The sequence below is a fragment of the Notamacropus eugenii genome, chromosome 2, assembly GCF_028372415.1.
Source record: "Notamacropus eugenii isolate mMacEug1 chromosome 2, mMacEug1.pri_v2, whole genome shotgun sequence".
Classification (NCBI taxonomy): domain Eukaryota; kingdom Metazoa; phylum Chordata; class Mammalia; order Diprotodontia; family Macropodidae; genus Notamacropus; species Notamacropus eugenii.
Genome location: NC_092873.1, coordinates 247,995,714 through 248,015,598, shown reverse-complemented (window position 1 = coordinate 248,015,598; position 19,885 = coordinate 247,995,714). Strand labels below are relative to the sequence as shown.

General features: G+C 36.7%; 1 long non-coding RNA gene across 2 annotated transcripts in view; it reads right to left on the bottom strand.

Annotated features, from left to right (window-relative positions):
- Positions 1-19,885, bottom strand: part of LOC140527093 (uncharacterized) — a 128,353-nt gene that overhangs the window by 70,560 nt on the left and 37,908 nt on the right. For both annotated transcript variants that reach the window (XR_011974673.1, XR_011974672.1), the window contains exon 2: positions 7,750-7,787. This is a non-coding gene — a long non-coding RNA (uncharacterized lncRNA). The remainder of the gene's footprint in view (positions 1-7,749; positions 7,788-19,885) is intronic.

The window sequence follows — 19,885 nt, the reverse complement described above, 5'->3', positions numbered from 1 at the left end:
CTTGGAATCAGGAAGATTTCAATCTAAATCCCACTTAGGAGTTCTAGGTTCAAATTCTACTTGTGTCAGTTTCTTCATCTGTAAAATGAAGGAGCTGGCCTAGATATCCTTTTTGATCCTGTCCAGCTATATATCTATAATTCTGTGGGTATGACCTGCAGAACAGTTGTAGCTATGGTAAAGGAAATTTACTCACAAGAAGTTCCCATACACCAATGAAATCACAGGTCTGGACCAAATATATATATGTGTGTGTGCATCTATATATGTATGTATGTTTATATGTGTAAGTATAAACATATACTTGTATGTGTATATACAGCATGTATATACATATATACATTATATGTGTGTATATACAGCATGTATAGACATATATACATTATATATGTATATACATATATACATGTATATATGATGCCATTTCCAAAGACATTTTTATTCAGTCAAAAATGCTCATCTTGGGCAATGGTCCTCTTTGCAAGTAATGCTCACTACTACAGCAGAATAACAATAAACTCAGTAACCGAGGCAGTTGTAAGCTTTCTCTCTGCATAGCAAAGAGAGCTCCCTTTGTAATTTTTTATGACCACTAAGCACAGAATCAGGAGGAGACACAGAATCTAAGTTTCTATGGGACTACTTTCCACCCAGCTATTTCATTGCTTAATTGACAGGAAGATTTTGTTCAGAGTAATTACCATTCCTGCTGGGTTTGACAATAACACTCTCCATGAGGTCTCAGGGAACATATGGAAAGGTTATAACACTAAAGAGTGTCAGAACACTTTTATTCTGATCAAGGCCTTTAGAAAAGTTTTTTTTTCTTTTAAACAATAAACACAAATTTTCACAGTTCTAGCTGAAGTTGCTGAGACACCCGTGTATGTATCAGCACTTTGTTTATATCCCCAGAATATTTTAAATTGTTCAGTCTTAAACTGCCGATTATTTGAATTCTTGGCCATCTCCTATCCTAAGATTATCAGAGCCTCTATAACTCCCATAGAAAATAATAAGTCATTCTCATGTGATAATAGGGTAAAGGTCACCAGACATGACTGGGAACTTCAGATTCTAGTTTAGACTGTAATTATTTGGAAATAAATGACTTCGCCTATCTGGTCCTCAGTTTCCTCATCAGTAAAATTCAAGGGTTGAATGATATGACTTCTATTGCTCCTTCAGGCTCTGCAATTCTACCATTTTACTTCCTTTATGCCATGTATTGTACAAGATGTCAATACTATTCAAATTTCTCACAGTTGATGAAAAATAGAAGAAAAATGAATCCCAAACTACGAATACAGCCACCTGCTGAGTCTGCCAGAGAGGCTGACCCTGCTGGGAAGAAAAACACCACCTTCCTCAGCATGGTATCCATGCCTGAGGACAGCAAATAATAAAGATAATTATGTGATGCAACTTAATTAGAAACCTGCCCCTAGCTACATTCATTAGTTGTGATTAACCACTGCTAGCACAAAAAAAATACATATTCATATTACTATTCTAGACATGCAAAGAAGCAGAAAGATGCAATAAAATGCACTAAAATAGACCCACAGAATCAGGAAGAAAAAGACAATTTTAAAAAAAATTTGTAGCTTTTATTCCACTCAAATACTAGATTCAAAGTAGGGAATAATTGAGTATAAGTGGAAGTAAGATTATCCAAACTGTCTTCACCGTCTAGAAGACTATAACAGGAAGATGTATTTTAAAAGTTGTCTCTTTAATAAGAATTTTAGAAAAGAATATCTATCTAACTCTACATTCTCTCTCTTTCTCTCCTCCCCATCCAACAGCAGGATTAAGGCCATATCTTTTAGTGATTAATAGTGGAGACTTTGTCAATACCCAGACTCTAGTGCAAGACAGAATACAGCAAATGGCCCTTGCACAACCAGATTTGGGGAGGGGAAGAGGGGGGTATAGAATTTGCATATTTAGTGTTAGAATCTCCCCACTCACAGCAGCTACTGCTGCCTACGTCTCATTCACAGCAGGACTTTTTTTCTCACAATCTTAGCATCCCTAAGCTTATTTTCAGCAGCTGGCAAACACTGATGCTACACAATTTCCTTTGCCATACACACCATGTCTCCTTTTTTCCAGAAGCCTTTCCTTCCACAACATTCGATGCCCAGGCTTTGTGGTACAATCACTTGGGTCCCAGGAACACAGTCTCATGAGAAATGGCGTTCTGGGAATTTCTTTCTTGTCCATCCTCAAGGCCTTGTGGAAAATGCAGTTTTTCCCTTAGAAATGTCCCTTTTGAAAATATAAGTGATCCCCAGTAGTGGTCATGGGAAGAACTATTGCTTAAGCCATCCTGCAGCACTTGAAATGAAGGAATACCCAGAGTATGTGGAGAAGATATTTCCCGGTGTGACATGGTTGGTGAAAGCCTCTTGAAAAATTATACTTAGGAAGCCAAAATTTATATTTAAGCCATTATAGAATTCTTCACACAATTAAGATGAATAATTTACCTTTATAGAGTTGTTTAAAGTCTACAAAGTACGTTCCTCCTAACAACCATGTGAGGTAAGTAGTAGGAGTATTATTACCTCTTTTTTAAGTGAAGAAACCAACACTGTGAAGGTAAGACACTTTCCTAGTCTGGCAGCCAGTATCAGAGCAAGGATTTGAACTGAGACATCTCCTTGTAACACGTCTAATACTCTTTACACTACACTATGCTGCCTTCTATCAGACAAATCCTTATTAAAGTGCTTGGGGTTATAAAATGTAAGGAAAGATTCTGAACATTTAAGAAAATAAATAGTGGTTTGAATTCTAATTTTATCCATCTCACCTTTCAAATGCCTAAAAATTAAAATTAATCTCCCTCATTCCTTTGGACAGCTAAAGCTCCTAAAGTAAGTTTGCACTTCTAGAAAATGAGGACAAACATGTTTGTCTTGTAAACTTTAATAGCCAATATATATTATTCAAAGCTTGTTCTCCCTAATATTTTTCTCTTAGATGAAAATGAAGAAAATAACTACTTAACCTACTCACCTACCATAAATTTACACACATAACTAGACAAGTAAAAATAGTTATTTCCAAAACTGAAGTACATATTGATGTCCAAGTATACCTGCTTGACACTTCTGATCTTTACCCTGAAGCTGAAACAAGCTTAGAATTACAAAATATTAATGGTAAGAAGGGATCGTCCTTTTGATTTTACAAATGAGGTAAACCAAGGGTCAGGCTGGGCAAGCGACTTACTCGTGTTCCTTCAGCTTGTTTGTAGATGATCTGGGGCAACTCAAGTCTCTTTTGGAACCCAGTAAAGTGTTTTTTCTTTGTCAGTTTAGAGAAGCATTTCTCAAACTGTGTTCCCACATCCCATAAAGCAGTCCAAAAAAATCGTGTCTGACAAGTACCTCTTTAACTTCCCTGTTAATGCCATTTGTACATTTGATCATTCTCTAACAAAAGGAACCATCAGTTTGATCCCAAGCAACTCTACTGGCACCAAATGACTAAAAATGATCAAATAACATCGTTAGGGCTGAAGAAAACAGGTATCCCATTCTTTAGAGGGTGAGACAATAACAGGTTTTTTTCTTATGATCCCAGTATGTTACGTTACCAAATTTTACGACATAATTCTTTGGTTCTAGCAATATAGCCAAAACATTCAAAAGCAACATATAGTAAGTAACCAAATAAAATAACTTAAAGAATGCCTCCAAACACCAAATTACAAGGAAAATGAAAACTGTACAAAGATAAGTCCTTTAAATCATGTTTAGGGTATGATTTCAGTACACAAACTAGGACTATGAATTCAGTCTTTTTACAGGGAGAATCATGCTGTAAAAAAAGATCTCACTTTCAGGTTTGCTTTCAAGAACACAGCCAATCCCAGGTATATAATAATAAATGGATTATTTTGCCCACTCCAGCACAAGAAGTATTTAATGCAGGCATCCAAGTACTCTGCGTTATGGTTTATTACAACAAAAGAAAAAGAAAGCACTAAATCTATGACATATTTTTGAAAAATATTCGTGTAAGCATAATACATAATGGCAACCAATGAGTGGGGAAGACAAAAGAAAAAAGTGAGTAAAATTTATACTGATAGCTCTACTACTACTATTCAAGGGCCTCACCAGGAAAGTCTTAGCCAAACAATCCTGCACATAGTTAAATTCACCCAAGGGACAACTGCTCCGGATACAGACATACACACACACACACACACACACGTTTGTATGTGCATGTGCGTATATATAATATATGAAATATACATATATGTACATACATATAATCCTGGATACACACACACATATAAAATGTAACGCATATTTTCTGTATCTGAAGCAACAAGATGTATTGATCAATTAAACAAGAAACATTTATTAAACCTAATTATATGCTAGAATTTGTGTTAAGTACTAGAAATATTAAAAAAAGACAAAAAAAAAAATCTATGGTCCCTGCCCTCAAGGAGCTCATATTCTAATCCAAAATACAAACAACTATGCACATAAAAGGTATATTCTGTATAAACAGAAGTTGACCTGAAAGGGAAGGTACTAATAGTGGGAAGTGGGGAGAGAGGCAAAGACCACTTGGAGAAGTTGGGATTTGGACTGAATCATGAAGGAAGCTGGTGAGCCAAGAGGTAGAGATGAGTGGGGAGAGAATTTCAGGCATGGGGGACAGCTAGTGAGAAGGCACAAAATTGGGCAATGGACCATAAGCTGAAGAAATAGCAAGGAGGTCAGTGTTGCTAAATCACTGAGTGCAGAAGAGGATAAAATATAAGAAGAGTTGTAAGGCAGAAAGATTAGGAAAATTAGGAAAGGTTTTTAAAGCCAAGTGAAAATTTTTCTATTTTCTATTTTGTTCTGGAAGCAATAGGGAATCAATGGAATTTATTGATGAGACAGGGGGGTGACATAGTCAGACCTGTGGTTTACATGTATAATTTTGGCAGCTGAGGGAAGGATGGAATGGAAGGAGTTCAGAGTTGATGCAGGTAAAGCAACCTGTAGGCTATCTCAATTGTCCAGGAGTGAGACGATGAGGGTCTGCACCAGAACAGAACTGTGTGAAAGGAGAGAAGGGGAAATGTAAAAGAGATGTTGCATAGGTAGAAGCAATAGGAGTTGGCCATAGATTGGATATAGAGGGTCGACGGCGAGGAGCTAAGAATGATCCCCAGGTTGCAAACCCAGGTGACTGGAAGGATAGTATATGTGTCCTTGATAATATAAGGAAAGTTCAGAAAAGGAGTGCGTTTGGGGAAAAATTTAATGGGTTCTGTTTTGAACATTCTGAGTTTGAAATGCCTACAAAACATCCAGTTAAACAGTGGATAAATCATTAATCTTGAAGTCAGGAAAATATGGGTTTGAATCCTACCTCAGACACTGCTAGGCAAGTCACTAAATCCTTCTAAGCCTTACTTCCCTAATCTGTAAAATTAGTGGGCTGAACTAAATAACTCTTTCAGTTATAAATCTAAAATCTTCTAGGGACCAAAGAACCAACAGGGGCAGGAGATAGGGGTGACTGACTATGTGAGAAGTAAATGTATTCCAAAGAATAGCCTAACTGTGTGCGTGCACATTCAGGAGTTCAAGTTGCCTTGGCAAAAATGAGAGATGCAATCCAGTGGAGGAAAAGAGGGGGGGAAATAATTTTGTGGGCTTCAACCAATAAATAGATTTTTTAAAGGCAAAAAAACCCCAAACAAACAAACCTCAGCAAAGCTATTAAATTTTAGCTTTCAGCTAACTTGAAGGGGGAACATAAAGGCAAGGAGAGTGAGTGTGGGGAAATCTCAACCTGAGATATTTTCAGTTGATGACATTGGCTAATTTACTAGAAAGCACATGACTGTCAGCATACCACTTCTTTTCTCTTTTGCAAAAAATACAGTTTTTCAATTTGTACCTGACGTCCAATATGACACTGAAAAATATCATAACTCCTTTAGATGAAAAGGAGAGGAGAAAAAGCCAAGAAATGACAATTTGAAATCTTTTTTAATTTAAAAAAAAAACAGATTTTTAGATGAAGAGTACTGTTTACATGCCATATTTATTTATAATAAAGTTTGTCATTTTCAAAAAAATTAATTTGAAAATAGTTATGCATAGGTAGGAAACTAAACTTGTGAACAAAATAGTTAACTATCATGCTTTATCCTGTTATAGAACTCACCTCTTCTCCCAGTGATCATGGACAACGCTTCTGTATAATACTAACATTTCTACTCATTCCCACTATGGTATTTTTTCTACCACACCCTCTTTTGAACGACTTTACTCCCAGCCAAGCATAACTCAGCCAAATAGTAAATGACCATTACAGTGAAATCAAGCAACATTGATCTTATTTCTTCATTCCAAAGATGAAACCAGAGTAGGCAGGAGCTCTACTCAACAAAATCAAAAACAAGTTTGAAAAGCCTTGCTCCACCCCCACCCTTTTTTTCCCCCCAAAAGCCTACAAAGAATCATTCTTCTTCTTTTCTCTCCTTTTTGTGGCATAAAACTTCCTGCATGAGAGAGAGTTGAAGTCTGACAGATTTTGAGAAACTATTCTTTCACCTTTGCAGACATGAATGCAAATTCTGGTTTTGTCCAAGGAGTGAAAATGAGCTTAACAATTGTCTTACAGTACCCTGTTGGCACTCAGAGCAGTTGGCAATCTGGGCCCAATGATCTACATTTAAAAATAAGAGCTTTACCCATGTTAAAAAGCTAGACTGGCATCTGTCCACACTATACACTGCCATCCCCAGTATCTTTCTCCCTCCTGGGGCAATACATTCCCTGACAAAAGGTAAATAGGAAGCTATTCCAAAGGTACTGCTGTGATTTTCTTCATCATGAATAAATATGCATATGTTGCTTATGAAAAACTCATCTCTAATTAAAACTGTACTCTCTTAAGATGAAAAAAAAACCAAGACCCTACTCTTTCTTACACTAAATAGCTGCACCTCATTAAATTTCTTCTTCCATAACACTCAGCAAATTGTTTCCAATGACTCCATCTGGTCTCTAGGCAGAGCTCCTTACAATGACAAAGGAGGGATAACAACTCCATTAAAGTGGTGAGTGACACTGACCAATTCCTTAAGGGGATGTGATTATTCTGATCTTAGATTGATGAAGGATTTATCTAAGTAAGGAAACAAATATAAAGACTCATCAGAGGAAAACAAAAAAAAAAATGAGAAAGTAATTATAAGTCGGAGAGAAGAAGAAAAGGTGATGCATCTTCTCTGACAGGAGACTGGCCCAAGGTCACAGTTATTATGGAAATTTGATACAACTTCCAGAGAAGCCCTCTAAAAATTTTTAATTCAACAGGAAATAAGAATAAATTCAAAGTGTACTGATTATGATCAAAGGTCTCTTCATAATAGAAAATTGCAATATAAACTACTACCAAATGGGGGGGGGGGGAGGAGAACAATAAAAAACAGAATGACTCGATTAACTAGCTGTCATAACCCCAAAGGCTCACAGGCTAACAAGCTCTCTTTCCAGCAGTGTCTTATCTTCGGTTTTAGTGTCCCATTATTAGTTGAATGATAAAATTTTATCAGAAGTTCCTACTCCCCTATTCCCATTTTGTTGCCTTGCTCATTTAAAAATGTCCAAGACTGACCCAGGCAGACCTGCTAATGTTCCAGTCCCACTCTATTTTCCACCAGTGTCCAAACAGATAATCGTAAGAATACATATTCAGTCATGCTCTTACCTTAGGGCTCTCTTCTCCAAGAGGCTGCTCTGTAGGACCTAAAAGTAGAAAATTATTCTATTTACTAAAGAATCAAACACAATTTTGAAAAAGAAAAAAACCTCATTAGTTGAGTCAATAATCATTTCCAATTTTGGGGCTTTGCTAATCTGACTTCAGGTTATGAAACTTAACATAATGGAATTTGCAGCCTTCATTCAATATTCTGGTCTCCTGCTAAATTCCTATTAAGTACGCTTTATAGGTTTGCGTGTGTGTGTATGTACACATCACATATTTTCAAAGAACCTGTGAGTGACAGATACAAGGCTTTCAGTTTTCTAATCCCAAGTAAGTGATCCTTTCCATTATATTCTTAACCATTCATTGGCCAGCCATCCCAGAAATATGATGATGCTCTAAAAGTCACGGTGGTCATGGAGGTAAAGCTGGGAACCTGGGCTGATGCCAGATTGTGAAAGCATTCAAATGCCAGGCTAAGAAGCATGGACTTGAGTGGATTTTCTGCTGGGTCACAACTAACAAATTTTTCCCAAAGTAACCACAACCTTATTTTGATTTAAATCCCATTCCCTTTTGACAGCTAAGTGGTACAGTGGAGACAGTGCCAAGCCTGGAGTCAGGAAGACCTGAGTTCAAATTGGCCTCAGACACTTACTAGCTATGTGACCTTGGGCAAGTCACTTTGCCTGTTTACCTCAGTTTCCTCATCTGCAAAATGGGAGTAAAAGCACCTACATCCCAGAGTTGTTGTGAGGGTCAAATGTGATAATAATTAGAAAGCACTGGGCACAATGCTGGCACATAGCAAGTGATATAAATGCTAGTTATTATTATTAACTCAACAAATAACATAGCATCAGAAAATTCAGAGCTGGAAAGCACCATAAGGGATAATCTAATTCAAACCCTCACTTTCGAAGGGTTTTGATGCCCAGAGGAGGAAAAATGCCTTTGTCTAAGGTTCCACAAGTAGCAAATGACCGAGTGGGGATTCAGATTCAGTTCTAAATTCAGTGGGGAGTTTTTTTCCACTACATGACATACAGAAAATGTTTGTTTACTTTCCAGCACTCAGGTTACTTCAAAATAAATATCAGAAGTCTAGCTATTTAAGATGAACTCGAAACCATATCCTATGCTAAGTTGGAAAAGGATTGCGATCTAGGCTCCAGCAAGGTTTGACATTTTTCTTTGTTGAGCAGTTAAGATGGAAACAGCAGAAAGGGGGCAGAGGATGGCTGGACGAAGGAAAAAAGTCAATAACTTTTACTTTTTAGTGCAAAGCCCACTCATCCCCCAAATATTGCCAAGGAGATACACAGTCAAGACCACATAACAGGAGAAAGGGAGGGTTGGCATTCTGCCCCTCTCCTTCCCAGTCCCAGCCCCTTCAAACCATCAGTACCCTGAAGCAGAGAATATTCAGAACAAAGGAAAACTGTCTCTTCACCAAAAGACTTACAATCTGAAGACAAGAAAGAATAAAAAGCAGGATGAACCACTGGCCCTAGAGGGCAGTTTGACAGATGGTAGGGCAAGGGGCAAGAGGAGCTGAAATACACACATTCTTCTCCCAATAACAGGTGGGTTGTGTGAAGGGATGAGAGAGAGGGAGACAAAAGGAGAGAGAGAAGGATGGCATAGGGGGCTTTACAAAGTTTGATGCTTCAAAACCCCATTCTCAAGTAAGAAATGATTCATTGGCATAGAAAAGAAAAACAGAATGTGGCTCTCCTTTCCATAGTTAGACAAGATCCTAGCAAATGAAAAAGAAGAAAGAGGAGGGGATTAAGGACTTGCTAAGTATGGAAAAAGCAGGAGGAGGAGGAGAGGAGGAAGAAGAGGAGGAAGAGAAAAGGAAAAGAAAGATGAGAAGAGGAAGAAGAAAAGGAGGAGAAAGAGCAGGAGAAGTTAGGAGCTAGGAGTTGCTATTGTTATTAATAGGAGAAAGTCTGGACCTGTGTCCCTATTCTGACATCTACTAACTAGCTGAGGGACCTTGGGCAAGTTCTTTAACTCATCACTGATCTAGACACCTCTTTAAGTCTATAAATTGAAGTAAAGGTCCTGGCCAGCACTGGCAGTTGTTTCTTTATCCACGACTTTCCTATAACGATGAAAACATGGGTCCAGATTTTCTCATATTAATAACCACAGCAACTTATCATTATATAGTGTTTTAAATTTTTCAAAATACTTTTCTCACAACTCTGTAAGGTAGGTAATGCAGGTATTATATTATCCCCATTTTATAGATAAGGAAACTTGGCCTCAGAAATTAAAAGCCTTGTCCAGAGTCAAGGCTTTCTTGCTTACTGGGAAAGCATAATGTTAAGAAAGATTTTTTTCAGGGAGAACAGTCTGTGATTTTTTTTTAAACTTAAAAACACTATATTATTAAACTTTGAAGTTTTATTGATACCTTTCAGTAAGAGGGAGGTAGACACTTGAGCTTCTTGCTGGTTCCTATTTTGGAAGGAAATTGCCTGAGGAGGAAAGAGTGGGTGACTTGGACTTTGGAAAATCTAACCAAGAATGCACTAATTCTAAATGTCCGGGCTGAGATTTAACCGGGTCAGAGTGGGGCTGACAACTTTAAAAAACGCACATGCAAGTCATCATTGCTCGTCTTCTCACTGTTGATCCACCAGTCTCTCCACTATTCTATCCTGGAATTTTTCACCAAAAAAAGACTAAAGAACCAGGATCTCTATAGGAAGGATATTTCTTTCTTGAATTACTTAGATAAATACATTTATAAAAACTTTAGGGACAGCTAAAGGTAACTTCAAAAAAACAATCTAATTCTGAAAATGAATCCTTGGCATAAAGAAATTAAAATTCATTTGTAAAGGTGTAAATATTAGTGTCTCAAGATTAATTATGCACAAGTTGCTATTTTGGTATCATCTCAACAACTCCTGAACTCAAATCCATTAGTTACAGCACTGTATGTGCATCATGGTTTCCCAGAACCAATTACCATTAAATTAGTGATCCATTTTTATTTACTAAGGTCACGATATTTTGATTAGCCTGTTTTTCTAATGATTCCATTTTTTCCTAGACATTTTTATAGGCTTATTTCAGGACTTTCTCAGCTTTAGTTTTCCTGGTTATTTATAAGAACTAACAAGCTGAGTGAGTTCTATTTAAAAATTCAATTTAACTAAATTCAAATATTAGTTAAAAGGCTATTTTGTGCAAGGCACTGAGGACCCAAAGGTGAATAATACACAGGTCCCTGTATTTAAAGAGAAGCTATCACTCTGGGAAGATGTCAGGGACACAGATAGCTATATAACAAATTAAAATATAAAATGATTAAGAATATAGAGGAAAATTAGAAGGTAGCTTACACGTTATCTAAGTCCAATCTCCCTATTTTATTGATGAAGAAAATAAAGTCCAGCAAAGTTAAGTGACTTGTCCGTGATCTTACAGGGTAGTAAGCAGCAGATCTGGAAATCAAACTCCAATTCTCTGAATCCAAATTCGGCTTTCTTTCCATTACACCATGCTGATTCACCAATTAGACTTGAGTAGTTAATACAATCCTTTATTACCTACCATATCTAGCACAATGTTGATGGAATTTCTATGGAATTTCAGAATTTGAGGGGATTTCAGGGGCCATCCCATTCAACATACACCTGAAAAGGAATTCCTTCTACAAAATAGCACACAAGTGGTCATCCAGCCTTGGTTTGAAAACCCAAAGTAAGGGGGAACCCACTATCTCCAAGGACAGTTAATTACACTTTTATAAATCCCTAATTATTAGGAAGTTTTTTCCTTAGTTTCTATTTTGAAAGGAAATTGTCTGGGTAGGGAGGACAGGGAGGACAACTGCGTGACCTGGAGCTCTAGACAATCTCACCAAGAAAGCAGTTTTTCAACTGAAATATCATATGCACATGAGCATCACTTTGTAAATAACAATGTCCTGCAGTTGGCTACTTATGTGATCTTGTACAATTCTCATAAAGTCCCTGAGATCCAGTTTCCTCATCTGTAAAATGAAGGGGGTTAGACCAGATGACCTCTAAAGTACTGTCTAGCTCTAAATCTATGATCCTAAGTCAAATATAGAAGAAATGCCACTCAGTGAAATATAATCAACCTCCAATTATCCATATGTGATTGTGTATATGAAGTTTGCTAAGTCATTACCCTGCCACTCAAAAAGGGTGGACCTTTCCCCTATAATACATTTAGGTTATCATGAATGTTTTTTTAAAATGACTTTTACGATGCCTTTTTTTAATGTCATAGTCATTTCTGGATCTCTCTGTGTCATTCTCTCCCCCCCTTCTTCTCCTTCTCTCTTCCTTTCCCCCTCTCACACATGCATAAGATTCCTAACATTTAACAAGGAAAACAATTAAGGAAAAACAACCAACAAAATACCTAAATCTAACAGTACAGAATATTCCTCCACCACCGAGGTGCCTGTTTATCTCTTCTCTGGAGTTAAGACTAACAATGACAATTAACCTTTTGGTTTTTTCCCCCATTAACATTACCAGAGTCATTATGAATACTGTTCTGATTCTGTTTAATTTCATGCTTTTCAGTTCAGTCTTTCCAAGTTTCTCTGACTTCTTCACATTTATCATGTTTAAAAGCAAAACAATATCCCTTTATGTTCATTAACACAATTTATTCTGGTGCCTTGTAAAGCTGCACTTGTTGTTTTCCAGTGTTTTGCTACCGCAAAAGTGGTTCTATGAATATTTTGGTATATAGATATCTGTATTTCTACTTTTGACTTCCTTGGGAAATTTGCCCAGCAGTGAGAGATTTCTGGGTCAAAGAGCAGACTTTTTAGTCACTCTGTACTCCATAATTACAAAATTTGTTTGTTTGCTTTTTTTAAGAATAGCCAAATCCTCCAATAGTACATCAGTGCCCCGTCATCACTAGCTTTGCCAGCTCTACTGCCGTCTCTTATCACCTTTATCAATTTGCCAAGTAAAAGGTAAAATCTCAGAATAACTGTAATTTGCATTGCTCCAAATCACTAATAATCTTTCATATGCTTTTTATAGAACATAATTCTTCTTTTTAAAAACTGTTTATCCATATCCTTGAGAAAATTCTAAAAATTTTTGATAGCTATAATTGAGATAAACTTTCTTCCTACTTTGACCTTTTAAGAACTAACATGCCCATTTTACCCATCAATGGATATCATGGTTGGAAGACAGGAATGTGATTCTTCTGGTATGGGGGACTTCTCAAGAATTCTTTCAGTTAGTGCAGATTGGCACCTTCTCTGAAATGGGAGATTGCCTAGATACTGAGAGTTTAAGTCATTTGCTCAAGGTCACACAGTCATTGTTTGTCAGAGATGCAACTTATTTCCAGGGCTTTCTACCTCTAAGGGAAGATCTCTATAATACCAAAAAATATAACAGCTAACATTTATCCAACACTTTAAGTTGTGCTAAGTGCTATCCTCTCACAATCCTAAAAGTACAGAGCACAAGAACTATTATGCCCATTTTTCAATAAGGAAACCCAGGCACAGAGAGGTTAAATTATTTGCCCACAATCACAAAGACAGTAACTATCTAAGGTAACATTTGAACCCAGGTCTCCTGACTCCAAATCTTGTGATCCACAATGTCATACTGCCTGTAAATAATATTCTGGGAAGTATACCATACAACCTAAAAGATATGTAGCAGTCATCTGGGCTAACCCCAGGTGTAGTAATCCCATGGATGACATATCACATATTCAAAATCATTTGGGGGAGGTGATGATGTCACTGTTCATTATCATACCTCTCAGGTGCTCTGAGAGACAAACATACCCAACCTCAAGCTTTCAGCCTGATACTAGCTCATTATATATACATATGTGTGCATGTGTATGTATGCATATATATTATATATAGTATTTGTGTACTACATATAGTATACAAACTATATACACTAAACAATATATGAAAATATATTAAACTGAATATAAGCTATATATTAAACTATATCTAGTATTATATATAGTATACAGCATAATATATACCATACTACATTATACATGTATAGTAGCTCATAACCTCAGTTCTAGATATAGTATTATGTGTATATATATTTTAATATATAATATAGTATATTATGTGGCATATAGTATATAAATTATATATGCTCTAGAGTATACCATGTCATATATTATATATACTATAATATTCCATATACTATATATGTACCACCCTATTCCCTACTATGGAGTAATAGCATATATTACTATATAATACTGTATACATTTATGTAACATATATTAATATTGCATATACTATATAAACTGTAGTTTTTAAGTAGAAGAGTATATATTACATATTACTATACTACAGTACTGTACAATAATAATGCTATATTAATATTTATTGTATAACACTATATACCATTTATGGAGTATGTTATATTAGTATCATATATACGTAAACTGTAGTTTATAAAATAGTAGAGTATATATTATATGCCACTACACTGTAATACTGTACAATGCTAATACTGTATTAATATTTACCATATAACAGTACACACCATTTGCATAGTATACATTAGTACTGCATAAACTATAGTTTATAAAGCAGTAGGGAATATTTTATGTGCCCCTATACTACAGTACCACACAACACTAATGCTACACATACTACACAAACTCTATATACTTTTGTAACATATTAATAAAATACATACACTGCGCATGTATAATAATATATACTTAACTTATGCTACCGTATTAGTATAGCATATACTACACAAACTACAATGCTACACAGTATATATCATGTATACGTATTAGGATAGTATATACACTATGTATCTAGTATATATCATAGGACACATATTACAATATGATATAGTCTAATATGTTATAATAATACTTATATAGTGCTCATGTGTGCCAGGTACTGTGGTCTCACAACAACCCTGGAAGGCAGGTGCTATTATGATTCCCATTTTACAGATGACTAAACTGAGACAGACAGAAGTTAAATGACTTGCCCAGGATCACACAGTTAGTTAGTACCTGAGACCACATTTGAACTTAAGTTTTTTTCCTGACTCCAGGCTTGATTCTCCATACACTGAACTCCCCAGCTGCCTATTATATAAATAGGTGTTATTCAGAAAGTACTTAGAATGCAAAATTTCATAATAATTTACTCTGAACCCCCACCCAGGTTTATAAAAACCAGAGAAACTTATTTTTCCCTAGCTCTCTCAGATAAATCCCAGGCTCATCAATGTTCCCACTCTGTAATTCATTAACAACAAGACAAATATCTCAACAATGTATCTGCTTTGAGAGTGGTCACGGCTAGACCCACCTCTACTTGCCAGTACAGATACTACCAGCCAATGTAGACTCCTCCAAAACACTGGGACCTCAGTTCAACGCAGGTGGATGATGCTCAAAGTCTCTCAGGAATTTTCCACAGAGAATAAGTCTTAAACTCAGTTCTCTCACAAATGTCTCTTCAGCATCTCATGGACAGGACAGTTAACTTTCCATCCCTCCTGTCTATCTCTCATTTTTCACACTTTTCTTCCTGTAGAACAGTTAACCCTCCAAACTTTCTCAGGAAAATATTTCTTAGTCTTTTCTCAGGACCTCCTACAGGCTCCGAATATGATGGTTAACTAACCTGTAATCACTAAGGTTCTATTCCCCCTCTCTTAAGAGTACAGTAATGATATTTAGAATCTCTTTGAATGGGGCTATTTAAGCCGGGGCTATACATAAAATGATATAGATATGAAATCTTTGAAGTGTGTGTATTTACCTTTGTGTGAGAAAGGGACAGACATTAACTTCCCTTGGGAAAATATCAGCAATAGAATTTTTAGTACTATGCCCCTTCTTCCCTCTTCAGGGTTATCAAAGCTGCCTGAAAAACTTTCAAATGAGCAAATACGAAAATAAGAAGTAGGGTTTGTTTGACATGGACCACAGCCAAGCGCAGAAAGAGCACTCTTAAGGCTCACCTGGACACTAGGACAATCTGGGCTCCAATAAGAATAAAGATTCCCAGACAGTCAAGCAACAGCTAGAGGACTGACTGTCTGGGATGCTAAACAAAAGATTCTTCTCCTGCCCCACACTGGACTTCTGAGGCCTCTTCCAATCAGGAGATTTTATGATTCAAAATCAAATGAGCCCAAAAGTGGCCTTTCTAATGCTAAGGAAGCGCAACAGAAAACCAGAAAACGAGGAAAATTCCAAAACCAGTTTGACCTGATTTACACTTAAGATTATCGAAGATGACATGCCAGAACTCCAATATATGTGTGATTCATGAAGACCATCTAAATAATTGGTTGGTCCTGTTATTTAAAATTTTTAGTGTAATTTCACCCTGAGACAAGAAATATAATGAAACACGATCAATCTACAGCAAACTGCTTTAGTTTATATATAAAAATTGATATTTTATATTTTCACAGTTCCATATCCTTCAAAATGCTGCTCAGTTCTCCATCCTGTCTGCAGAAGTCAAAACGGAGAAATGAACCATAAAATCGCTGAGTTTGTCAAGGACTGCAAATAAGGCTCAGTTCCTCATTACTTTCAATAACAATTTCTCACCTAAATGATCCTGGCAAATCTCTCAAGTCTCGAATTCATTTGTGTGGACAGGCCTTTAATTATTAATAATTAATGTCACTCATGATCACAATAAGTGTCCTTATTCTACAACTGAGTAAGCAAATGAAGTGATCTGTTCCATGTCTCACACACACCAAGTGGGAGGCACAGATAGAGCCATAATTAAACTGCTCCAAACTTTTATTCCTGTGCTCAGAGATGAAGACAGGTTCATACATGCATTAATGATAGACCTGGACAAGAAAAATATTATCGGAAAACTTGACAATTAAATATTTAAGCAAAATCAATCAGATTGTTCCATCTAAAAGACACAATTATCTTCTTCATCAGACCTTTAGAAAGAAAACAATGCATGCTTTGGTCACAAACATACATCTTTACTTATTACATACAGCTCTTTAAAATAGTTTTTTACCATATTACTTTGGACCAAACCTTTGATTTCATTGACAGAGGGAACTATATCTTTCTACTGTATCTTTCTAGTCTTTCATATTCAAAAAGTAAGCCTTTATAACAAAGTAAAAGAGTTTTTAAAAATCAGTAAAACTAACCAACATTATCAAAAATGTAATATCCCCCACTCAGATTCAAACCTGCTTCCCAACAGTATTCAACTCAAAGATCCATGCTTTAAAGAAACAGGGGGCAATATCTTCTCATCTGTCTTCTTTGGATCGAACCAGTTTTGATTATTTTGTATTCCATTTATATTGCTGTAGACCCTGTATATATTGTTGGGGTTTTTTGGTCCAACTTATTTTACTTTCCATCAGTTCTACAAGTCTCACCCATACTACTCTGCATTCATCACATGCATCATTTCTTACAACAAAGTCATATTCCCTTTACATTCCTGTACTACTTCATGTTTAGCCATTCATCAAACAGTGGGCATTTCCTCCCCTTCCCCACCCCAGTTCTTCACTACTAAAAGTGCTGCTACAATTATGTTTGGTGTATAAATGGGCACTTCCTTTCTGTCATTGACTTATCCCTTCCCCTTTTGGGCTTTATGCCTAGACATTTTAGTCACTCCATTTGCATAATTCTGAATTGTTTTCCAGAATTACTGGACCAATTCATAGTTCTACCACCAATTCATATGCGTATACATCCTTCCATGACTCCTCCAAAACTGACTATTCCCACCTTTTTTTTCATCTTTCACTAATTTTCTGACTATGAGATGAAACCTCAAATTTGTTTCAATTTGCCTTTCTATTATTTTAAGCGATCTGGAACATTCTGTCATGTGGCTGTTTTAAAAATGTACAATTTTTCATAGGAAAATTGTTCATATCCTTTGACCACTTCCATGTAGGGAAATGGCTTTTGGTTTTTCATACTTCTCTTGTAGTTCAGTTATTTTTCAGTTGTGTCTGACCACTTCTGAGGTTTTTGTGAGAAAACCTCTTGTGTAAAGATACTGAAGTGGTTTGCCATTTCTTTCTCCAGCTCATTTTACAGATGAGAAAACTGAGGCAGATAGAGTTAAGTGAGGCAGACAGGGTTAAGTGACTTACTCAGTTAGTAATTGTCTGAGATCAGACTGAAGCCAGGAAGATGACTTTTCCTGATTGCAGATTCAGCACTCTGTATATATTGTGCTTAGCTGCTTACATATCTTGGATATCAGAACCGTATCTCATACAAAAATTTTTCCCAGTCACCAGTTCCCTCCTCATCCTAGCTGCATATATTTTGTTCATACAATTCTTCAATTACATGTAACTAGAAATGTCATTATCTTTTGTCATCATCTATATATATTCCTTGACTGGCTAAGAAGTTACCTCCTAGCCATAGCTGTGAAATACATCTGATCAGGTTTTAACAGCAACAGTAACTACAGTAATTGCCATTTACATAGAGCTTATTATGTGCCAGGCACTGTACTAACTGCTTTACAAATATTATCTCATTTGATCCTCACAACAATCCTAGGAGGCAGGTGCCGTTTTACATATTAGGAAACTGAGGCTAACAGCAGATAAGTGACTTGTCCAGGGTCATATAGCTACTAAGTGTCTGAGGCCAGATTTTTAACTCAGGCCTTCCTGAGTCCAGGTCCAGTACTTTACCGACTGTGCCACCTAGCTGCCCAATAATAGAATATTTTTATTCTATCTTTAACATTCAGGTCCCATGTCCATTTGAAGTTTATTGTGGTATATGATGTTAAGTTCATGATCTAAACCTAACATTTTTCCAGACTGTTTTCCAGTTTTCTCAATAATTCTTATCATATAGATAATCCTTACCTGAATAATTTATGTTTTCCATCGTGCTCTCTGGAATTCCTGCTCCATATGTAACAAACTAGTTTTCATCTTAAACCTTTTCCTTTCTTACTCCTTCAGTCTTCTTGTTTTCACTGAGATTTGATTCCCTTCTAATGACACAGCCTTCCTTTGTACCCCATCTGTACTTTCACTCAATTCCCTGATTCACTGGTCAAAATACTAGAGATGAATATGCCTTACTCCCCCCATTATAGCTTCCAGGATCTCCTTCTAGCACCATTAATTACTCAGTAGCCTCTACTCCTTTAAGGTTCATGCAACCTATGTCTACCACCCAATCAAAATTCTAGTAGTAGTTGTACACAGACCTCCCAGACACCTTTTTTCTTTAATGAGTTCAGTGGGTGGCTCACAATCTTTCTCTTCTCCCTCAGCTCCTGCTCTCATTCTACTGGACTTCACCATACATCCTGATATTTCTTTAAACTCCCAATTCCTCAAATGAATAATTTCCCAGTTCCTTCGCCCTAATGCAGCTGCACAAAGAGCTGGTCACAGCTTTAATCTTGCTCACAAATACATCACTTTCACATTCGTGAACTCTGGTATTCTTTTATCTGGCAACAATCAGTTTCACTCTACCTCTCCTTCTGCCCTGTATCCCCAAAATCTGATCTTCATCCTCAGTTCTTTCCCAAGGTATCATTCCTGCACTGTCTACACTATCCTTTCTTCCCTATCTTGACCCCTGTGGTGAACTAGTTCAACCCTACACTGTCCTCTTCTCTTGAGTCTCTAGTGTCCACATCCTACCAACAATCTTGACCTGCCAAGCCTCAACCCTGGATTCATGCCTCCCAAATGTTGTTGAACTAAGATGGAGAAAAATCACAAAATTGTACCTGATGGATCCACTACACATTGTGTTATATAATCTCAACTGGACTCTTAAGGTACCAAAATAATCCTTTTACACTTCCCTGAGGGACTCACTACCCCACGCAACACAAATGCTCCTTCCAAACCTGCCATGCCTCCTTACACCTCCCATGGCTCCTCCTCTGCCCATCCTGCAACTGAGAACTTGGCCTCACTTTTCACTCAGAAAACTGAAGTCATTTGCTAATGAGAGCTCCTTTCTATCCCGCCTCATTTCAGATAACTCAGATGCTTTCTGCTGCCTTTTCTCCTTCATCCCTCTGACGTGAAGAGATTGCCTTTAATCTTGTCTAGGCAAATCCTTCTACATGCACAAATGA